Here is a 24,419-nt window from a genome sequence, read left to right on the forward strand (position 1 = left end):
CTTAGGTTCCCACACCTTAGTCATCCAAGGGAGGGGGTTTTCCATGCAAATCTTTCAAGAAACTGCAGTGAACACAACCTTTTCACTAGTAACAATTTTTAATCTCTTATGCTGTATAATCAACCCTCTGGGTATACATACAAATAAATAGTACTATTTGAACCCTTTGCTATTGGTATGCAGGCTTCTTTATCTTCATACATTTTCAGTTTTTGATTTAATTAATTTATTCAGATTACATCTCAATTGTTATACCATCAATGTATCCTCCCATTCCTCCCTCCATCCTGCTTTCACCCTATTCCCCTACCTTATGTCTGTGGCCGAGGGGGACCTCCTCCCCCACTATATGGTTGTAGGCTATCAAGTCTCATCTTGGTAGCCTGCTTACTCTTTCTTTGAGTGCCACCAGGGCTCCCCAGCACTGGGGAGTGGTCAAATATGGGGCATCAGGCATGAACTTTAGTACCACAGTTTCTTTATCCATTCTTTGACTGCGGGACATTTAGGTTGTTTCCAGGTTCTGGCTATTATGAATAAGGCTGCTATGAACACGGCTGAGCATATGTCCTTGTTGTGTGGTGGAACATCTTCTGGGTATATTCCAAGGAGTGGAATAGCTGGGTCTTGAGGAAGCCCTATTCCCAGCTTTCTGAGGTAGCGCCAGATAGATTTCCAAAGTAGTTGCACAAGTACGCGCTCCCACCAGCAATGAAGGAGTGTTCTCATTCTCCACATCCTCGCCAGCATGGGCTGTCACTTGAGTTTTTTATCTTAGCCATTCTGATGGGTGTAAGATGGAATCTCAGAGATGTTTTGATTTGCATTTCTCTGATGACTAAAGACATTGAGCATTTCTTTAAGTGTTTCTCAGCCATTCGCTATTCCTCTGTTGAGAATTCTGTTTAGTTCTGAGCCCCATTTCCCAATTGGGTTATTTGGTTTGGTGGTGTTTAATTTCTTGAGTTCTTTATGCATTTTGGATATTAGACCTTTGTCAGATGTAGGGCTGGTGAAGGTCTTTTCCCAGTCTGTGGGCTGTCGCTTGCTCTGTTGACAGTGTCTTCTGCCTTACAGAAGCTTCCCAGCCTCACGAGATCCCATTTATTGATTGTTGACAGTAAGGTTTAGGCTGTTGGTGTTCTATTCAGGCCTTTTCAGTTTTAACTAATTACCTTTGGATATGGATTCTGATTGGAGTACTTCAGATCTCGCTTAACCAGCTTAGGCACAATGACTAAAGGTCCAGGTAGATATGGAGGTATTTCTTGTAAATTACAGACAATATGAGACCATAACTGATGGACCAACAATAGAGTTAAACAAGCAAGACCCTTAAAAGATCTGCTCTAATGGGTTGGTAAGAGACTTTTTTTATTGTCCACTTGTCTTCCTAGGGCCTCCTCGCCCCCATGTTTTCTCAGTTCCCTTCACCTCACGTCATTCATGGGAAAGGAAGAGCAAAGCCCCTAAAGTCTGGCTGCCTGGGGTAACGGGCCTGAATCTGCCACTGGCAAGGTTACACACCCTGTGTGCTCTATGTCTTTGTTTCCTGTCCTGACATACGATAAGAATAAGATGCCCATCTTATTCCGTTATTCTGCAGCTAGATAGGAACTCAAGTAAAAGCCTTGGCCCTCTGACTCACGTGTAAAGCCAGGTACAGTCACTATACTCTGTAACCTCAGTGCCCTACAGCCATGTGGGAGGCGGAGAAAGGAGAATCTCTGCAGAAGTTCATGGGTGTGGGAGCAAACAGCAGGCAACGGAGGCTGCAAGAACCATTATTAGATGTTATCCTCTGATCTACACACACACACACACACACACACACACATTTTTTTAAAAACCACTTTAATCAACAGTGACACACAAAGTAAATTCTATCATGAGGAAACTTTAAAATAACTGAGGGGCTGGGGAGGTGGCTCAGTGGTCAAGAGCTCGCTAAGCTGTTGGAGAGGACTTGGGTTTAGATCCCAGGACCCACGTTAGTCATGTCAGAAGCACCTGAACCTCTAGTTGCAAAAGATTTGACACCCTCTTCTGGCTCTTACAGGCACCTGGATGCAGGTGGTACGCACACTCATACTCAGGCACAGACATATACGGATAAAAGAGAAATAAATTTTTTTAACTGGTACACTGCATAAGGATGTTTTATTTTAAATGTTCTTCATTAAAAGTTTGTCTCTCTGGATGCTGAAAACATTTTTTGCAGGGCTGTTTGCCAGTTAGGAATAAGACTACTGTAAACGGGCCAACAGTTAAACTGCATACATTTGGCTTTTTCAGAGCTCGGTATGAGCCCGAATCTGTGACTGCAAAACACTTTACTACCACAAACACAAAGCTGAGTGGTATGAAGGAGACGGAGATTTCAGGAGGAGCAGAAACGTTTCTCTCTCTCGGATTCTGTTGTGTGCTCCTTATTTTAATCCTGTGCCTTTTTGCTGAGTCGGTGCTGGTGTTTTCCATGCCCCCTGTAGGTATGAACTAAGATTTCAACGTGCAGAAACGAGACATTTTACATGAGACGCAAGATGGCTAATTAAATAAATGCAAGAAAAGAGCTAGAGTTTGTACGTAAAAGAGAGGTGGTCAGGATGGAGTTGCAGCGTTAACCTGCTACTCAGATGCCCTACATGTGAGCAAAAAGCAACAATAGTTTAATTTTTTTTAAATCTTTTATCAGAACAACTTGAATGTGTCTAGAATCTTGTTTCTGCAACAAGGTGGCTTGCTCCAACAATTCAAGGTAGAAATAGATGGATATTTTCTATGTAACTTCTTGTCTCAATTGCTATTGAATCAATAGCAATAACAAAAAGTCATATTAAGGGATAATAAATGGAGTCAGTGTGATCAAAGTATATTGTATGCATGTGTGGCAATGTGAAAGCTCTTACTTTGTATGGTTACAGAAACAATTTTAAAAGACAAGTAGGAATCTACTACTTCATTGATCTGAATAGCAATTTCAATATAAGTAGGTTTTGCTTTGTTTGAAATAATATATGTACAGGCTTGATACATAGAGGTGTAGGAAGTACAAGTTAAATTTTACAAGAGTGCTCATAGCATAGTAATTCAAATCCATATCCGGTTCTCTGGTTGACTCCGCAGAATATTATGGGATTGCACACAAATGCCGGGGAATAAAAAGAATGTGAGACTGTAGGTGAGCCCTTCAGTAAACCCCTAAGATGGCTCACTGTGGTGTAAGATTTAGGAAGGGGCAATATAAGACAAAGGGTTAACAGACCTTGCAATTAAAACACCACATTTTTCATCAGAAATTATTGTAGAATCTGGAATGCTGCTGTGCTCACCAAGCTGAGGCGAAAACTCAAATCTAGTTCAAAGCATTTAATGGCAGAAAGCAACCGATTTTCATCTTAAAGAGACCTTAATTGGGAACATTAAAGTGGCCTGCTAGTGCCTACGTTTTATACCAGGCTGTTCACCAGGATGCCATCTTGCCTATATCTTCTCTCAGCTGGTTCATGTTCATAGAGATTCACAAATGGAGAATAAAAATTATGAATCTATTCTTTAGAAAAATCAGTACTACACATTTTCCTCACTGGTTTCACTTCTGAGGGTAGCTTTAGAGAGCAACTCAGAGGTGTCCCGGGTCCATCCAACACAGAAATGAGCTTTGTCATGTTCAGTCTCATGAGTTTTATGTTCAACTGTATCTTAACCATTTAGGATAGAAGCACTTCATCACTTCCTTTGAAAAGGAGACCTTGTGCTTTCCCTAACAACAGCATCCCAAGGACACCTACAACCACTACCATGTGTATATTTCCATGGCTGCAGATGGCAGCCAATCACACTTGTGTACTACATGCAAAGATATTTAGTTGTCTTATTTCCTGAGTTAACTTTAAACATCCGCCTCATCAAAAAATGCGCTTTGTCACTCTGCAGTATGTCACTTTCCTTTCCCTTTCTCTATCAAATGACCCCAAGGACATGCATAGTCTAATGTAATCTCAATGACATCTAGACCCAAGAAGAGCTTAGCTCTTTATGTCACAGGTCCTTCCCAGCACATGCTGTCACTGACAAAGTGTTAGTGTATAAAATCTAACCGGGCAATGAGAAGACTCTCTGGACCAGGTCCATGGTGCTAGCTAGATGCTATGGGCTATGCCTTTGTAAGAGCTGGTTCTAGTGTTCACTCTTTTAATGAGCCCACTTCTCTTCCTTAGATAGAGTCAACAAAACGTCTCCTTACTCAGGTCCCCGTGTTATGGTTTGGATGGGCAATAGGCTCAGGTGTTGAAGACTTGTCCCCATAGCTGATGGTACTATTGGGAGGTGACTGGATTAGGAGGGTGCTAACCTCAATCCTGGATTATTCCATCGATGAGTTACACTCTCAGTGTCAGAAGATGGAGAAGGAGAGAGAAATAGCATGTTTCTCTGACGTGTAAAGTTTCCCCTGGGCATCTCTGCTCCCACTCTACTTGTTTCCTGAATACCACAAAGAGTGAGAAACCTTTTTTTCCCTCATGCAGAATACCTCTGCCTTGTCACAGATCTGAAATCAGTAGCCAGTGACCATGTGCTGTAACCTGTGAGCCCGTGAGCCAAACCACAACCTTCCTGTGTTCGTTGTTTTCCTCAGCCACTTTGTCACACACATTACCAACTGACTCACACATCCCAGGTCCCAGCAGTCTCAAAGAGTACTATCATAAAGGCCTGAGAGCTACCACGAGAGGACACCCAGCCAACATCACTTTTGGCTTCCTGGGAACTTAGATATTAACACAAAGGCTGAAACTTGGGTGCCAGGTCCCATGGCAGCAACAATGCTCACCCTTTTTCCCTGCCCTTCTCTGACATTAGGCTTGCCTGGTCCCACTGGCTCTGCATCTCCACTTTCTTGTGGGAAGATGAAAGCTGGGTACATTTACATAATGATTACCCACAGAAGGATGACCCAGGGCCAGAAGTGAAATGATAAGACAAATATCAAATTGCACAACATACAGGTTTTCAAGGGGGCATTCCGTTGTGACTCCACTTACATTAAATGGTAAGTAGGTGGTCATTGCTTCCTAGCAATTGTGTGTTTTTCTCAGCCATTTGTCACACACATGACAAACTGACTTGCACATGCCAGGTTGGTCCTAGAGCACTACCATAAAGGCCTGAGGACTCTATCTTCCTTTGGCAGACATATTAGTTGGTTCAGATAACTATAACAAATGCCATACACTGGGCGCTTACGTGGCAGAGACTTATTTTCTTGCGTTTCTAGAGATTTAAGCCCAAGGTCAAACTACTGGTGTAGGTTGGTTTCTGGTGAGGGTTTTCTTTCTGGCTTTAGCCTTCTGCCAGTCTTCTCTTCATGTCCATACACAGGAGCCCCAGTGAACACCTTTAAGTCTTTTTCTATAGGTGCACCTGTATCTCAACAAACCAGGGCTTTCACTCATAGGGCCCCATCTAACTCGACCTCGCGGGGTCACATCCCAAAGCATCACACACAAGTTAGAACTTCAGCATGTTAATCTGAAGATGGAAAAGGCATTCAGCACTTAACAGTAGATTAAAACATCACTGTCTTTATAAAAGGTATGGTCCTTGTCTAATATTTCTTTTATTCCTGAACTACATTTTTTAACCATAGAGAAACAAACAAACAAACAAAAAGTGTGTTTTTGTTAGATTATTACATTTTGAAAACTTAGAGAGAAAGTACACCATGCTTCAAGCCAAGTACTATAACCTCATCTTTTGTCTTTTCTTATTGTTCATGGTAATAAATTGATTTTTAGTGCAAGATCAGAAAATGCATACATTGGAAATATATTGGTATAAAAACTGCTTATTTTAGTTCTGCTAAAAGCAGAAATCCTTAAAAAGTCTGTTTTCAATAACCAAATAAACATGAACGTGCTTTATCTAAGGACTGCAGTTTCTATTTGGGGAAGAATAAAACATGACCAGAACTAAAAATCGTAACTATTAAAAAATAAATATTAATATTAAGTTGCTACCATAAAAGAGCTGGTGGATGAATAAAGAAACATACTGTCCTGATTTTATTTCTATTTAAGCAGTTTTTCACTTGGAGTAATGGTTACATTTTAAGCAAGGACACTTGGATGACTTAAAATAAAAGCTGTTTACTTTGGCCTTCATCCTAAAAGTACGTTAGATCCATCAGAATTAATGCTAATGCTCCTACATTGGCAACTGGCACAGCTTGATCTCAAATGTCAAATGCTTCAACAACTGTTGGACACAGAAGAAAACATTTAGTAGGAAACGGGCTACATTGTTTCCGGAAGAGTTCTCCCTGGCCATTTACACAGCTACCATGGCCAGTAGTGACTATAGTTGTGGCCTTAACTGGGAACTTCACAGCCCAAAGGAAGTCTGAGGTGCTAACTGTTTTATGGGTCCTGTAGTGTGCCGACATAATTATTTTATCTGTTTTTAACACACAAACACACACACACACACACACACACACACGCATGCATGCACGCACGCACACACATATGTTATATACTTTAAGGTTTATTTTATTTTATTATTTTTTGCATACGGGTGCTTTTTTATGCTTGCATGTCTGTGCATCACATGTGTGCAATACCTTTAGAAGCCAGAGGAGGGTGTTGCCCCCTCTGTTGCTATGTTTGGGCTGCAAATACAGCCTGGTAGAGCAGGCCCTCTTAACCCAGAGCCATCTCTCTGCTGTTTCACATAAAGAGGGGGCTCTTGCAATTTTTCTAAGATTGACTAGAAGAATTTTTCTATGCTGTAAGCATTTCAATTGCTCTGAAAGAGTTTGTGTGTTACATTTTTTAAAACACAAACAGAAACCAAATGTCACAGCCTAGTCGCCTCCAGTGTAGGAGAGGTGGTATCAAATAGCCAGAAGCGTTTACTGGACAGAGATGCCAGGCAAGAGGCTGGTTTAAAAATACTTTCCAGTTTTTGGTGTCCTCCATTCTGCATGCCGTCCTTGAGGGCACCAAGGCAGAGGAGACTGAAGATGCCCCATTTCTATCCTCAGCCTGGTGAGCCAGGGAGATGGAGTAGCAGGCACAGAACAAGTGTCTGCACCAGGGAAGAGATGGTGAGTGACAGACAGAGTGTGGGTGCCTACTGCACGAAGGCTCCGTGCTGGGCATTGTGGGTGCATTAGCTCATTGTATCATGATCAAATGTATCATGGCGCCATTCTCTTTTTACAGACAAAAAAAAAAAAAAAAGTTGACACAGCACCCTAGGTCACATACTTAACAGCTCTAGGTTTGAACTCAAAGCTGCCTGAATGAAAAATCCAGGCTCTTTTCTCCATTGTGTACACACCATTGTGCCATATGGCTTTTACCAAAATGTGAGACATTTTGCCTACCAGCGTACAATCATTTCTCATATATTGTACATTGTGATCATATCAAGTGGGTTTTCCTACTCAAGAGGGAAACTTGGATTTCGGTCTGATGATGCAAAACGTTATCATTAACTGAATGCTTCTTATCGTTTGAAGACTGGTGAGGACCACAGATCCCACGGGGTCAGGCCTCCCCCACGAGGCACCTATACGTTTGCCACTAGTTTGGTCCTAACTTCTCTAACCTTATGGCCATTTTCATTCAACTTGATATCACATTGTATAGGCCAATTTAGGTACTGTCACCGGTTGTCGCAGAGCAAACTTTCAGGTGCAGTCTTAACTCACACCGTCTTAGAGGACGAGATAAAGGCTGGGCTGTGGCTCTCATCCCGGGCTGCTGGGCGCAGTGCCACACTTCCACTGGGTCTTGATGCTGCCCACTTCTGTATCTAACCCTGTGGGGATGCAAGGCTCTCAGTCTCCGGGCTCACTGAGATCCCCTGCTCAGCTTCCACTGGTGGACTAGTGCCACCTTCACTCAGTTCCTTCCTCATCAGGAAGCCATGTCACAGGTCATTTGAACATAATCTTGGGCAACATCATGTCTTAGTGTCCACGTTTCCTGCTGTCTGGTGATTTGACGGGTTTACCTTCATGAATTTCCATTCAACTCTTTACTTTGAGGTTGACACTCTACAGCAGAGAGTTAAGGGAAAAGAAGACAAAATAGCTAAGGGATGAGAAGAAGAAAAAAAAAGTAAGCCCATGCTGTCACTATAGAGATGACATGATACAGGGAAGGACGCAATAGCAAATATTCAGTGTCCCCCTATTTCTCCACTGAGTTCAGAAGCCGATGTCTGTCACTGGGCTAGACCCTAAGCCTGCATGGCTGAGCTTTCTCATCACCACAAACCTGTTAATCATTTCTTTGCTGCGATGGTTGCTCTAAACAGTCAACTTTATCGAATGAGAAGCACCTGGCAGACAGATAGGTCATGGCTTGGGGATGTCTGTGAAAACACTGTCAGAGGAGGCTAGCTAGGAAGGGCTCTGACCTCGCGGGTGGATTCGTCTCTCGATGGATTCCTAAGATGATGGTGGGGGTAAGAGCTGAAGCCTACTGGAGGAAGCAGGCCACTGGAGGCATGTGCGTGGACGCTGAGCCTTGGTCAGTGTTCTTGCCAGGCATGTTCCTCTTCCTCTGCTTTCTGGCCACCGTGCTGTGCACCGCTCTGTCACAGCCTCTCTACCACAGTGGACTAAACTCTAAAGCCGTGATCTAAATATGTTAACTGCTCGCTTAAAATCCTTCTCAGGGATTTTTGGGTCATAGCAACGTGAAAACAACTAATATCTTTGCTTTCTTTGAACATTGATAACATTAAATGGGATAGTTTGTATGAACATATATTGTAAAATACAAAACACTATACAGAGCTCTAAGACTCTTTAAGGTTACTCTTCCTATCCAATAGTCCTTGATTAACTTTCCTATGTGACACTTAGGGTTGTCTGTGACTAACTCATGTCACTTTGTCAGAAACTCCCTTGACTTCAGCTATGCAAGTCCTGGGTCCCAGAAATATATTTGACCTAGCAACAAGGATGCTGCTTAATGATAAAATAAATTAATTCTACCGACTTTCTTTCTCCGCTCTACGTGGAGGAAGCCAACCAGCTATATCCATAAAATGTGAAGTAACAAGAGTTTCTCTGAGAAAAGCAAGGTGACCTGTGGCAGAAATGAAATGGGGGAGGCCAATCTACCCTTTCCTAGGGGTCCCCTAAGATCATCATGAAACACAGATATTTAATTTACAGTAGCAAAAATCACAGTTATGAAGTGAAAATAATAACATGAAGAACTATATTAAAGGGGTCACAGCATTAGGTTGAGAACGGCTGCTCTAGGGGGCTACTCAGTGGAATGTTTAATAAAGAAAGTGAGCCCCAGGTGCAAAATAGCACCCTCAAAACCAGAATTGCTTTGCCTTTGCATGACCATCAGTAGGTTCTGGTGAGCCAAACCTGGTGAGCGGAAAACCACCTGACCACAGAACGTGGTGTGTCATGTCATGTGTCTCTGCTTTCCCGGCCCCTCCTTGGCCTGCTCATTCGCACCCAGTGCTCTGCCTGGCATCCCAGTACTTACACCACCATGTGACATCTTTTTTTTACCCCTCCTAAATAGGAGCCAATAACATAGCCATCACTCCCCAAGCTGCGGGCTTTCAGGCAGACTCGGGCTAACCAGTTCTGCTGTGCTTGCCCATCACCTCGGTGCTTCCCGTGCGGCTGCTGATACAGCCTGGTCAAAGGCCTGTTGTTTGTTTTTGGCACTGGGACACACTAGCTGTGGGTGTTATCTACAGCGTGATCAGGGGCATGTAGCCGGAAAGGGGCCCCGGGAGAAGGCAGAGTGAGTCTCATCACTTCGACCCAGCACAAGCATTTATGGCAAAAATAAATAAATAAATAAATAAATAAATAAATAAATAAATAAATAGGCCAACACCTCTCTTTGAACCTCAGAGAAGACATGAACTTTCTTCTTAGGATCAGTCGAAACCTCAGTGGCCCCAAAGCTGCTAATGACTTAATGTTAGTCAGACAATCCATGAACTGGTCGAACAAGCTGGATCAGTTTGCCTGAATCAGAGAAACCATAGGCCTCTTAGGCCTGGGATGAGCAGTAGCCCATTTGCTCCTGGTCCCTCTTACCCGTGGAAAGCACGTTCTTAAAATGGAGTCTGCACACTCACCTGTCTAATCCTTCATCTTCACCAGGGCTGGACACAAGAGTCCTAGGGTGTGTCTCTGAGCTTTGCCTATGTATGATGAGGCTTGTGATTCAACTCTTAAAATGAACACGGTCTTAACAGTGAGATGGGCACTAGGGCTTGGAGCAGGGAGGGTGGGGGTGCGCACTAGCGGGGGCGGGGTGCGAGGGGAGTGCGGTGGTGGCAGCTGTGGGGAGACCTAGCTGCAGTTGGAGACTCTGGAAGGAATTAAGTTGTGGATGTTTTTAATGATTCCTGGTTCCTTCAGCGGGGGTGGGATCAGTAGTGTGCTGACAGATGTTTAACAGCAGGCACCCTGGGAGAAACAAAAGCAAAAGCAACCCCTGACTTGCATGTTGGCCCATTTCCACCATGTAAATACTTCCACTGTGAAATCTATCTGGCTCTTGTGCACTTTTCCGAGGGACCTTGTTTCCCTTAATAGAGAAACATCTCGCCTGATGGATGTCACAGAAATAAATTCATCAAGAATTAAAAGGGCATAAAAATTATTTCAATGAGAACAGTATATTGAGAAGTTTATTTGGTTTTCTTAATCACCTCTTAGCAATTTGATGTCTTGGATAAAATTCAGTTTCCTGGGTTCTTGTGGTATGGCTTTGGCCCCAGCCTCCTTCTCTTTCTGATCCCTGGGGAATCTAGCATTTTGCACGGTTCAAACCTCCTGCTTCTCCGTGAATACACTATAATGTCTTATGTCCCCAAGTTTTCTCACAGATGTGTTGGGGACGATAGGCCTTATGGCCAATGTTCAGCCATCTTGTCAGAGCCTGCACCTTTAAGTCTCTGTCTTTCCCAGAGCTTGCCTTTCACCAGAAACTAGTGACCCTGTTGTGAGTCAACAGTTAGACTAAAGCTAGATGAAGACAAAGCAAGATACCCTGTGTGGCAGGACATTATGACCCTGCCTGGAATTCCCTATGTTTTGAGAAAAGCCTGCAACTGGGTTACTATAGCGATATGCTTCCCTGCCTTCTGACTATAAAAGCTGCTGCCTGACTAATAAAGTTTGAGAGTTTGATCAATCAGACTTGCTGCTGGGCAGTAGTGGCACACGCCTTTAATCCCAGCACTCGGGAGGCAGAGGCAGGCAGATCGCTGTGAGTTCGAGGCCAGCCTGGTCTACAAAGTGAGTCCAGGAGAGCCAAGGCTACACAGAGAAACCCTGTCTTGAAAAACCAAAACAAACAAACAAACAAAACAGACTTGCTCTCCTTCCTTGTGTCTTGCATTTCTCAACAGGTGACCTCCCTCCCAAGTTTTAGTCGAATCCCGCAGGTTGGGTCACAGACGGGTAGCTCTGACACTTTCTCCTCAAGTTCAAGCAGACATTAAGCACCTAATCTCAGTGTCTATAGCAATCCTCGGTTACCTACATCACATAATTGCTGATTTTTTGTCTCTCTTGCTTCTGGCTGTGATCTGTGTAGCTCTGGGCTAATTATCCTGCTTATGGCTCCTAAGAAGAGTTTTGCTGTATACTACATGCTCAATTAATACTTCCTGAGTAGCTGAATAAATTCATGAATGATAACTAAGGTGTATCTTGCTTGTGGTGTGAGTCTGATGTTTCTCTCATAGGTCCAGGTGGTTAAATCCTTGGCGTCTGGCTGGTAATGCTGTTTTCAGGGGCTATTGAATCTCTAGAGTGTGTGGTCAATAGAGGTGAATTTCAGAGGAGGGGCAGATTGTTGAAGGATGACATTCCTGCTATCTTGTTGGCTGAAACAGGAACAGCTGGTCTACCCTATGCTTCTACCAACACAGTCTGAGCTGCCCCCTTTTCCTCCCCAGCCCAGCCACAGAAGACTAAAACCCCTTGAAATCGTGAGTCAAATAAACCCTCCTCCCCTAAGTTGTTTCTGTCACAGTGAGGAGTAACTCACACAATCGCTACTTAAATACTGAAGTCGTTCAATCGTTCATTGAAAATAATGTTAGTCGGTGCAGAACAACAGCAAGGCAGATTGTCTCAGTGAAGCATAGTGCAGCCACAGTATGGAAATGTCCAGATGAAAATTCCAGAAAAGGAACTTCCTGGGTTGGTGATTCTCAACCTATGAGTTGCAACTTCTTGGGAAGAGTCAAACAGCTCTTTCCAAGAGGTTGCCCAAGACCATCAGAAACATCAGATATTTACATTATGATTCATAACAGTAGCAAAATTATAGTTATGAAGAAGCAACAAAATAATGTTATGGCAAATGGTCACCATAACAGGAGGAGCAGTATGACAGGGTCACAGCATTGGGAAGGTTGAGAACCACTGTTCTAGGTGCTTTAAAAAGAAGCGTGAGCAGCAGCATCTATTTCATATAGGAAAATAAAAAGAAACACACTGCAATTTGTCTATAAAAGGCTTTGAAAGCAGGAGGCATGTGTAAGAGCATGTTTTCTCTCTGATTTACATGCTTAGTTTTTGTTTTTAACCTTGTACATCATTGTTTTATATGAGGGGGTATTTGTATGAAGGAAGGGATGGGCCATGGTTTTCATTTTCATTGTTCTTTGTGATGATGAAGCAGAGTGATTTTCATTTTTTACATTGAAGCTAAAGGCCGTGATATTCTTCATACAGGCAGATTTTTCTCCATCTCAGTAAGTGGGTTATCTTTCTGATTGAAAGCTCTGGTGAAACCTGTTTCCTGGCGATGGTTTCCAGGGCACAATCTCCTCTCTCTCTCCCTCTCTCCTTTTTCCATCAACATCTCTTTAGACAGGAAGAGAACAGGAAAGCAGGAAGCATTAGCCCAGCTCGTGCGTGCATGCTGGAGAAAGGCACTTGCTCTGAGCAGCAGGCTCTTGTTCAACCAGTGTCCCTCAAGGAGCGGCCAGGAAAAGCCTTTGAAACCCTGCCGAGAAGGCAGGGTGTGGGCAGTGGAAGGTCGCCATTACTTCTTGTCTTGATGCTGGCTTGCACAGCATGCTTCCTGTGTGTGCCTTAGAAAGAACACATTGCCTCTCTCCCTTGGGTATGTACATTTTTCTCTTAACGTATTGCTACAAATTGGGATGGTGGGTGGGGCTTTCTTAGATGAAAATGGCAGTTGATTAACAATAAACATTTGAAGACATGATATAAATAATGGTAGGTCCCCAGAAGAGGGCTGCCTCTTCCAAAGGCAGGCGAGAAGCAGCACTGCAAGACACAGACACGAACACAGAGATTTACAGTAGTTTTGCTGTGGTGCGAAGTATCTGTGGTTTGGTGCTGAGAGTTTAATGGATTCTTTTCAATTCTCCTCAAAAAAACTAAAAACAAAAAACAAACCACTGTCATCAGGAACCACTCTTGAAGAAGTGGAGAGCCAAGAGACAGGTCCCACAGCAGCACTGAGATGGCAGTTGTTAGAAGGACACCTGAGATTTAAGGTCTGGGACAGTGTATTGTTCCTCTGTCCTCCTTGCTAGCCACAGCTGCTGTGGTCTAGGCCAGATATAGTAGAAAGTGACAGGAGTCAGAAACTTCTAGGAGGAGGAGAAAAGCAAGGAAACTGAAGCAGAGGCCAGAGGTGGGAGTGGTTGCGTGGACACAAGATATTTTCAGCCTTCTGGAAGCTTCGTGGTCTCCGGATTGACACAAGGAGGAAATCATCCATCCCATGGAGACCTGATGTCTTTGCATTCAGTTCTCTCTAATTTGGGTTGCTGGTTTCTGCTTTATGGATGCATTGGTTCTGAGAGCTTGAAGCTCCAAGGTAGATGGAGAAATTGGCTTTCTAGGCTGGCCCTTGACTGGACAGTAAGAGAAAGAGAGAGAGAGAGAGAGAGAGAGAGAGAGAGAGAGAGAGAGAGAGAGAGAGAGAGAGACTATTGTATCATTTATACAATATCAAAACATCGTGTTACACACTGAAAAATAGATTTTTGTGTCTATTTTTCAAAAGGAACATAAATCTTGGGACTGTAGACAGCATTATGAAGGTAACTCCCCCTACAAGAGATCTCAGGCACAATTTTATTATAGCTCTGCTGTCCAGGGCAAGCAGAAAAATCACATCTCTGACTTGCATTATAATGCTCACAAATTCTCACTGGTTCACTATGGTGAGGCCTTTGTACCATAGGCTGCCTCTCCCAATCTTTATTTCTTCTCTTGTAAAACCTCCAATGTGGAGGAAGAAGATGCTGCTGTGCCTGTCAAATGTTTCAGCTCCAAGGAACATAAAGTTTACCAACAGGCTGTGGAACTCGCTGCTCCAGTTGTACAATAATTTCTGACAAGGACCCTTGTCCTCTTTCTGTTCTCTGGGGAGGTCAGTCAAGTGAGCTCCTTTGGGGGATTTGTTTTCCCTCTTTTTGTTTTTGTTTTTTTTTTCTTTTATTGAAAATAGGTTTTTATTCTTACATAATATAACCTGATTGTGGTTTCCTGTCCCTCTAATCCTCCCAGCTTCTCTCCCATCTGCATCCACTCCCTTTCTGTCTCTCAGCAGAAAACAAACAGGTCTCTATGGGATAATACATAATAATATAATGTAAGAAATAAAACAAAAAAAACAACACCTTGGAATTACGGACCAACATCAGGAAAGAGCCCAAGAGAAGACACACTTAAAACAGAAACCCACTCCTCTCACATGCTCAGGAGTCCCATAAAAAACACTAAACTGGAAGCCATAATATACATGCAGAGGACATGCTGCAGACCTGGGCAGAACCTATGTATGGTGCATCCATCTCTGTGAGTTCAGAGGAGTTTTGATCGTGTTGGTTTAGAGGGTCTTCTTTTTCTTAGTGTTCTCCTTCTCCTCTGCCTCTTCCACACTGCCTCCTCTTTCTTAGGATATCTTATACCCCTAGGGAAGGGATTTCACGCAGACATCCCATTTATGTTCAGGATCTCTCACTCTCAGCATAGTGTGTGGCCATGGGTCTCTATATTTGTTTCCAACTGCTGCAAGATGAAGCCCCTCTGATGATGACTGAGCAAGGCACTGACCTATGAGTGCACTGTACAAAAGTATACACTGTACACTAGAACATAGAAGTGAAGACTCTATGTAGGCACCAGCTTGACTTCCCCATGTTCAATGAGTTGTGTAGGTGTTATCTCCATCAGCGAGGCCTTGCTGTCAGTTTGTGGAAAGCAACTCATAAGCTTGGCAATAGCCTGGATTGTTTGGGGATTCCCAGGGGACTCCTTTTTAACCAAGTCAATTAGATGGACTGAAAACTTTGGTGATAAGAGATGGTCAGTTGGGGCTGTATCTCTGCCATTAATTGGCAATTTTATTTAGATCACCTTCAGATATGTATATATTTCAGGATGTTCCTGCTGAGTTAGGTTTCTATAGTACCCCTCAAATAATCCTTAATTTTATCTCTCTCTCCATATTCCCTCCCTCATCCTTCTTCTTTCCAACCTGATCCTCCTGTTCCTGCCCCCCCTATTTATCCATAACTATCTGTTCTATTTCCCTTTTAATTGCTGCTTCTATTTCACAGGGGCTATAGATCTGTTTAAATTGCTTGTCCAATCTTGGCTTATCACTGGTGAGCACTGAGGAAATGATTCATTTCTTTTGGATTTTTCCAATCTGGTGAATTACAGGTTTTAAAAGTATGTCCTTAATGAATTTCCTTGGTGTCTGTTATTTCCTTTGCTGTTCACATTCAGTTTTAACCTGTGGTGTTCGGATGGGATAAAGGGGGCTATTTCCAGTTTTCTTGTATCTGTTGAGATTCTATTTGTGCCTGAGTATGTGGTCAGTTTTGGAGATAGTTCTATGAGCTGCTGAGAAGGTGTGGCCTTTTGTGTTTGGGTAGAATGTTCTGTAAATATCTATTAGGTCCATTGGATTTATAATGTAAATCATCACCATATTTCTCTATTTAGTTTTTGTCTGAATGACCTATCTATTGTTGAGAGTGAGGTATTGAAATATCCGAGTGTCAGTGTGTGAGGGTCAATGTGTGATTTAAGCTGTACTACTGTCTCTTTTATGAACTAGATAGAGGCACCCAGATTACCATCACCCTAATCCCAGATGCCTAGATGCCAGCACCAAGCTGGGATGACTCCACTAGAGGCCGTCCACCCTACTATTACAGGGCCTGAGTATTCCAACACAACTGAAGAACAAGAAAAAAGACCTTAAAGTAGCCATTTGGAATATGATAGAGATTCTTAAAGAGGAAACAGATAAGTCCCTTAAAGAAGTTTATGAAAACATAAACAAAAAATGGAAGTAAATGAATAAAACAGCTCGTCTTGAAAGTGAAAATAGAAGCCGGGCATGGTGGAGCACGCCTTTAATCCCAGCACTCGGGAGGCAGAGGCGGGCAGATCGCTGTGAGTTCGAGGCCAGCCTGGTCTACAAAGTGAGTCAAGGACAGCCAAGGCTACACAGAGACACCCTGTCTCGAAAACAAAAACAAAACAAAAAAAAGTGAAAATAGAATCAACAAAGAAAACACAAATTGAGGGAAATCTGGAAATAAAAAATTTAGTAACTTGAACAGGAGCCACAGATGTAAGCTTCACCAACAGAATACAAGAGGCAGAAGAAAGAATCTCAGGCATTGAAGATGTAATAGAAGAAACAGCTTCCTTGGTCAAGGAAAGTATTAAATCTTTAAAAAAAAAATCCTGTCACAAAACATCCAGTAAATCTGGGACACTATGAGAAGACCATATTGAAGTATAATAGAAATAAAGGAAGGAGGGGGGAAAAAAACAGGTCAAAGGTTGAGAAAAAATTTTCAACAAAATCATAGAAGAAAATTTCTCTAACCTAGAAAAGGAGATGCCTATTAAAGTGGCATACAGAACAGTAGATACACTGGCTGAGAAAAGAATGTCCTTGGCACATAATAATCAAAACACTTAAACATACAAAACATAGAAAGAATATTAAAAGCTGCAAGGCAAAGAGACCAAGTAATATATGAAGACAGAACTATTAAAATTACACCTTGCTGGGTGTAATTCTAGCACTCAGGGAGGCAGAGGCAGGTGGATCTCTGTAAGTTCAAGGCCAGCCTGGTCTACAAAGTGAGTCCAGGACAGCCAAGAATACACAGAGAAACCCTGTCTCGAAAAACCAAAAAGATAATTGGGAGCTGACACTTAGGAATGGGGCTGGGCTGGGAGGGTGAGAGGGGTCCATAGGAGGGAGAAAAGCTGGGTCCTCCCCCAGGGTCTGCTCAGTGCCCTGGGAATGGGGGTCCATAAAGAGCAGAGGCCGTACACGCGTTTCTGCTTCAGAGCTGGGAATGTGGATGCAGGGTTGGTTGGGGAGGAGCCAAGGGAGTGGTAAAGATATGCAGTCAGCAGCCTACTTGCTTCCCTGACTAGAATCGCCTGTGGGTTCCCAGGGAGTGCGTGCTGGAGTTGGGGGCTGGGATAAAGCAATGGGTGGGAGGGTGGGAGTCAAGAGGGGAGGAGCTGTGAGATCTTCTGGAGATCAGGGAGGCCACAGGGGGTGTTCTGCCTCAGAACTAGGCATGAGACTTGAGGACTGGGTTTGGAGGGAGGAGCACTAGTTAAAGACCTGCAGTTAGTGTCACCTCCCAGCCCCTCCCCCCTTCTGTCTGCCCCTCCCCCTCTCTCTTATTCCTCAGAATCCTGTGTCTTTCTTAAATAGATTAAAATATTTTTTTTTTCCTAGCTGTTCTTCTTTTCCTATTGACCAGAATTGTCTCACACATGCCATCCCTGACCAGCCCTTCGGGAGAAGGATGACACTGACAATTAGACTAATTGGATTCACTCTTTAAAGCTCATACTCTCTAGAGCCTTCTAAGGGAGAGACGGGCACTTAGACTTCCATATGACTGTTCATCATCAAAGAAAATCAGCACAGGAACTCAAGCACGCCAGGATCCTGGAGGCAGGAACTGATGCAGAGGCCATGGAGTGGTGCTGCTTACTGGCCTGCTCCTTAAAACTTGTTTAGCCTGGTTTCTTGTAGAACCCAAGACCATCAGCTGAGGGATCGTATCACCCTCAATGGATGGTACCTCCTCCATCAATGAGGAATTAAGAAGATGCCTTACAGCTGGGTCTTATGGAGGTATTTCCTCAGCTGAAGCTCCTTTCTGATGATTCTAGCTTATATTAAGTTGGCATGATGCTAGCCAGCACGACTGTTATCTAGGGGACATTTCTATGAGCTTTGTGTTGGAACCATTCTCGGCTAATTGTCCTTCAGGTTTTGTCCACACAGGAGAAGAGCATGGTGGTTTTATTTTTACTTTTTTGTGTCCCATCTTCCACTTGTGCCAAGTGCCTGTGGTTGAAGTGCATGAGGTTGAAGTGTCAATGTCTAGGCTCATTTTAAAATCCTAGAGGCAAAAAAAAAAAACAAAAACAACAAAACACAAAACCAACCTCTGAATTCAAGAAACCAAAGCAGATATACAGGTGACACTGTCTGACTTCAAAGACTTTTAAAAACTGCTTGGATGGAGTTAACAAAAACTGATGACCAAGGGGGAACGGAAGGTGACATTACTTAACCTCTTAGCCCTTTAAGCCTTCCTATTCAAAGAGTTTACAACAACAAAGGTTTTCTCCTTTGCAAGTATGGATGTCAGACTGATAAAGGAGACCTACCAAACAGGCCTATTAGACAGAGTAGGCCTCTCACACCTTAATTTCAAATTTTCTGTGGAGTTCTTACACCCATTTTAAATAGATGTATTTAGTTGCCATGCCTCCGATCATGGGAACTGTTGTGATAGGTGCCAGGAGAAGGTGCCAGGAGATGAAATGAAGGGCAGTAGATAAGCATCCATGGCTCTCATGAATGCTTGGGATTTGGAACCACCCCATGACTGTGTTCTAGAGAAGCCACAGACATCTCAGATTTATGATGGTGTGCCTCAAGAGACCAAAACAGTAGAGATGGGGAATCCTCAGACACCTCAGGCTTGGAGAAGAATCTAGACCAGTAGTTCCAGGTAGGTCAGGACTGCCCATGGATGAAAAGCTTTGAATGCTGAAACTTGAGAGATTCTGGGTAAATCTTGACTGCCCTAGAGGAATTTGATGAAATGGAGATTAGAAGACCTTTTCCTGACTCGCAGACAAAATGTCTGGCTCCTCTATCTCTTCCTAGTTGGGGGACTTGAAAAGATAAGGCGTTACAAGATAATTGTGTGATTTTAGCAAATGTAAGTTCAACTGTCAGTTGGGAACTTCAGGCCAAAATATTTCAACATTCATACATTTTTCATTCCACTACTTGTTCTTTATACTGTATGGTAACATCAATGTACTATTTTACAATCAGACACATTAATATATCTATAGAAATATTTGATGATATTTATATCAAGTAAACTAAGTACTGTGAGTGTCAGATAGAAAGCTCATGTTAGCTGTTGCTGCTAAATGGGTTCAAGTTAGTTAAAATTTTATTTGTAATTATTACACTTATTACACTTCTCAGAGTCATAAGGTGAATAATGGCATGCTGTATAGTAAATGTTAATCAGTATAAAAGTACATCTTCAATCTGTAATATCATTTATCTTGTGTTTCAAGATCAAATCTACTTTGTGTTTCCCAGTATTGACTGAGGACTCTGAAGAATTAATGAACAGATAATGCCACTTAACATACTCATGAAATTAGAATCAATAACTCATCGAAATGACAATACTTAATGATAGATGCAGCATTCATATGTTCTATTTACACATAATGGATTTTTACCCAGGCAGCCGAGGTGCAATTATCACAGTTTAAAATAGTTCTGCAAAGGTCAACTGCAATGCTGGATCTGCTTGACCCAAGTGTAACGAAGCATTGAGTAATACTGCTGACCTCAAGTTTGCGCCAGGCTTATAACCATGGGGCTTTTGGTCAGAAAATTGTCTTTGTCTCTCTAGGATAACAAAATCAAGGGCACTTGTTTATAAAGTGTCCTCCAGGAATCCAAAATAATAAGAATGCATTTGTAAGTCTAGAAAGTATTCTCATTGTCCGCACAATTGTGCACAACCCTAGTCATTTTCTTCCTGATTCAAAAGTTATCAATATCAACCACGTGGGGCCTGAAAAGTCATACCAGGTAAGGTAGATAAGGTAGTCAACTGTGTCTTAGACACTTTCTCTCTAATGAAACCATGTCTAACATAGACCTGGAAGTGACTCATGTCTGTGTTTGTACATATCTTATTTTGCCACATAGTGTGTCTGCGCAGGTTAGCTCTCTAGCCACATATACTGGGCAGTAGTAACACATGAACTTTGAATGGAGCTGTTTCCCGCCTTTATTTCATTTGGTTTTCAAAGGGCTTCACAATCACTGTTCGTGTCAGCCCCACTTACACCGGCACTTTAGATCTCCTTGGTTTCAGAATTCAGAGCAACCCTTCAGTTTTGGTATTCATGACAAACTCATTACGTGAGAAAATCTAAACTATTTTGGATAGATGACACCAAACTTCTAATTATTACAAATAAGGATCCGTCCCCTTTCATGGCATTTCATCAGCGAGTAACTCTTCTGTTGTCATTTTCTTTTCCAGCTCACTTAACCCTTCAGCACAACTCTTTGCAGCTCCTCCAGTGGCCAGTGCACATGAAGTGCACATGAAGGTCGGCCCCCGTTGCCTCTGTCATGACCCCCACCTAGCTCAGTGCACTCCTGTGACTTACAGGTCTTATGGGCTAAATATGACACAGGTGAGCTTGAATTCAACCCTGTTCTTTCTTCAAAATATCCCCCACGACCCCAGATAGTGATAACCTGAAATGACAGACCAAAGTAGAAGCAAATCCCGCATATTCAGGCTAACTGTTAAATATAATGATTGATTGTTTTTTAAGACTAACTCATGGAAATTTATATTTCTTTCACTGTCAATCTGTAACCAATCGCCCTGTGTGGAAGAAGAAATCTGATAGAGGTAGAAAGTCATAGAATCAATGAGTAAATAATACTATGAGTAAAAAATGCAGACTCTATTATTTCACTGTATGTGCCCAACCCACCTACACTGCAGTCCCACTTGAAGTGTAGTGGAAAACTGGGAAGTTTCTCTATTTAAGTCTGTATGTTGTACATAAGACCCATACTGCAAATCAGAGACACGTACGCTCACCTAGGTAGCATTTTAAAAAATTTATCAATGAATACATGTCTGTCCCATAATAGTAAGTGCCCCAGCTGCTAGTCATTAGCCTATTCAACACTGTGGCATAGCTCCAGAAAGAACGGTGTAAATGAATTATCGTTATCATTTGGAGACATTGGTGACTTGGAACAGTGTCTGGCAATACCTCAAGCCTGGTTAGCACCCCAGCCAATGGCTCTCTGCACCAAATGGCTGCTATGCATATTCACACACAGGAAGGAAAAAAAAAGCCAGGTAGACCTTCCTCCTCAGGGTAACATGCAGTGCCTTTTCTTTTCCAGAGAGATCCAAGCTTCCCCTGGGGTTTTAGAAACATTGAAGTTAACTGCCGAAGGGTTTACTTGAGTAGGAGAGTATCACTGAGGTCTGTTGAAGAGCCTTAGAGTTGAAGAGAAAACTGAGCAAACAATGGCCAGCACCCCAGGACACATCTAATACTGAAATGATTAGCCTTCACTTGTGAAGTCATCTGTAACCCTCACTTGGGACACACTCACAAGCGGTATTTCTTGGATAAGTTATGCTGGGAGTTGTCCCTGAAGACACAGAACATTTGGTGCTGTTCTTTTTCATTCCGCTCAGAAAATTTGGAAGTTCCCACCTGTTACCTTGAAAATAAAATTAGGTCATCTACGTTCCATAAACACGTAAATGGAAGCCAGATTGCTATTTGAGGGCAAAATATTTATGTGCGGGTAATGACATCACCTCTGAATTGGAATGCTTAGTGTGAAACTCTTCAAGAAAGAAAAGCACCTGCAAGGGACTGCTCCCACACTGCTTCGAAAGGCAGTTCAGAGTGGAAAGATGACCTGTGCATTAGCATACAGGCCACTGCCAAGAGCTTCCTTGGACACCAGCTTCTTGGTTGCTGTCTTAGCTAGGATTTCTATTGCTGCGAAGAGACACCATAACCACAGCAACTCTTATAAGGAAACATTTAATTGGGCTGGCTTACAGTTCAGAAGTCTTCATGGGAGGGAAGCATAGCAGCACACAGGCAGACATGGTGCAAGAGAGGTAGCTGAGAGTTCTGCATCCGGATCACCAGGCAGCAAGAAGAAAGTGAGTCACTGGCCCTGGCTTGCGCATCTGAGACCTCAAAGCCCATCTCCAGTAAAGTACTTCCTTTAAATACAGCCACGCCTCCCAATAGTGCCACTCCTTATGGGCCTATGGGGGCCATTTTTATTCAAATAACCACAGTAGCCTAGAAAATTTCCTGCTAGGCATTTCGAGGGAGTAGTGGCCTTTAGCCATACTTTTACACACACACACACACACACACACACACACACACACACACACACACACACACAGCATTATGAGCTAGGATCTGCATATGAGAGAATATATAGTTTTTATCTTTCTGTGTTTGGCTCACCTCACTCAATATTATGCTATTCAGATTCACCCATCTTACTGAAAATGCCATGATTCCTTGTTCTTTGCAGTTGAGTAATAGCCTATAGTGTATACATACCACAGCTTTCATTATCCGTTATTCTGCTGATAGACACCGAGGCTGCCTCCATTTCCTTGCTCGTATGGACAGTGCAGGAGTGTGGGCATTTAGGCACAGGTCTCTGGAAAGATACACAGTCCAGGTCCAGGAATGGAATATTTGGGGTCATGTTTGTTCTAGTTTTAATGATCTGAGGAACAGTCAGGCTGATTTATAAGGTCAAGGGTGATTTAAACTCTCATGAGCAGTGAATAAGGCTTCCTCTTTCCTCCTGTTCTCTCCAACATCTGCTGTCAAGTCTCTTGACAACAGTCATTCTGACTGAGGTGAGATGGTATCTCAAAGTAGTTTTGATTTTCGTTTCTCTGATGGTTGGGGATGTTAATCTTTTAAAAGTATCTTCCAGTCATTTGTGTTTCTTCTTTTAAGAACTGTTCATTTCGGTAACCTACTTGTTGATTGGCAGTTTTGATTCCTTGGTGCTTTAGAAGAAAATTCATTGTAAGTTCTAGACATTAGCCCCTGAGCTGGCTGGATTCTCTTTTCTTTTCTTTTTCTTGTCAACTTGACACAAGCTAAGGTCAGGTAGGAAGAGAGAGTCTCAACTGAGAAACTGCCTCCGTCAAATTGACTTGTAGGTAGTCTATGGAACATTCTCTTTATTAATGACTGACATGGGAGGACCTAGACCACTGAAAATCATGCCACACCTGGGCATATACTCTCGGGTTGTATAGAAAGCTTGCTGAGCAAGCCATGAGGAGTAAGCCCACAAGAAGCACTGTCAGTTTATTTATGGATCCTCTATTCCGTTCATTTTGTCCACCCACCTGTTTGAACACACTGAGAAGATCAAACAACCTGACTAAGTTCGCCGCATGTCAGAAATGCAAGGTTGGATCAACATACATACATAAATCAATAAATGTAACCCATCATATAAACAAACCTAAGGACAGAAGTGACACAATCATCTCAATTATGTGCAGAAACATTATTTGACAAAGTTCAACATGATTTCATGACAAAAGTTCTCGAGACAGTAGGAACAAGATAGAGAATACCTCAAAATAATAAAGGCTAGATGTGGCAACCTGTAGCTAACGGTATATTAAGTGGAGGCAAACTGAAAGGATGTCCTCTGCTGGAACCAAACATAAGAAGGTGGGAAATTTGTCCCTGAGTAGTAATGCTGAGTTCAGGCTTGTAACCATGGGGCTTTTGGTCAGAAAGTTCCCATTAATCTCTATAGGGAAGCAAAGTCAGAGGTACGTGTTTATAAATTTCCCCTTAGGGTTCTGAAATAATAATAAGACATTTGTTCACCTTCCCAGAAGGTGTTCTTATTGTCAGCACAGTTGTGTACAAGCCAGACATTCTTCTTCTGAATTTAAAAATGATCAAGCATCAGTCAGTCCCCCAGGGCCTGAAGAGTTAGGCCAAGTAAGGCAACCATTTCTAAGACCAATGGTTTCAGTATTCTTGTTCACTACACAGGACAATCTTGTTCACAGGACAATCGACATCCAGCTCTTCTAGGCCTTTCAAGATAAGATGTGATGTTTTGAATCATATTTAGCTGTATCTCAGTCATCCATGGGAGCAGCAAGGACTTGCTTGTCACAATTCTTGAAAGGGTATGTTTTCTGTCTGTATGCTATTGCTGTATTGGTATTTATTAATTTAC

The sequence above is a fragment of the Acomys minous genome (genome assembly GCF_964271855.1).
Source record: "Acomys minous genome assembly, chromosome: 15".
Taxonomy (NCBI): Eukaryota; Metazoa; Chordata; class Mammalia; order Rodentia; family Muridae; genus Acomys; species Acomys minous.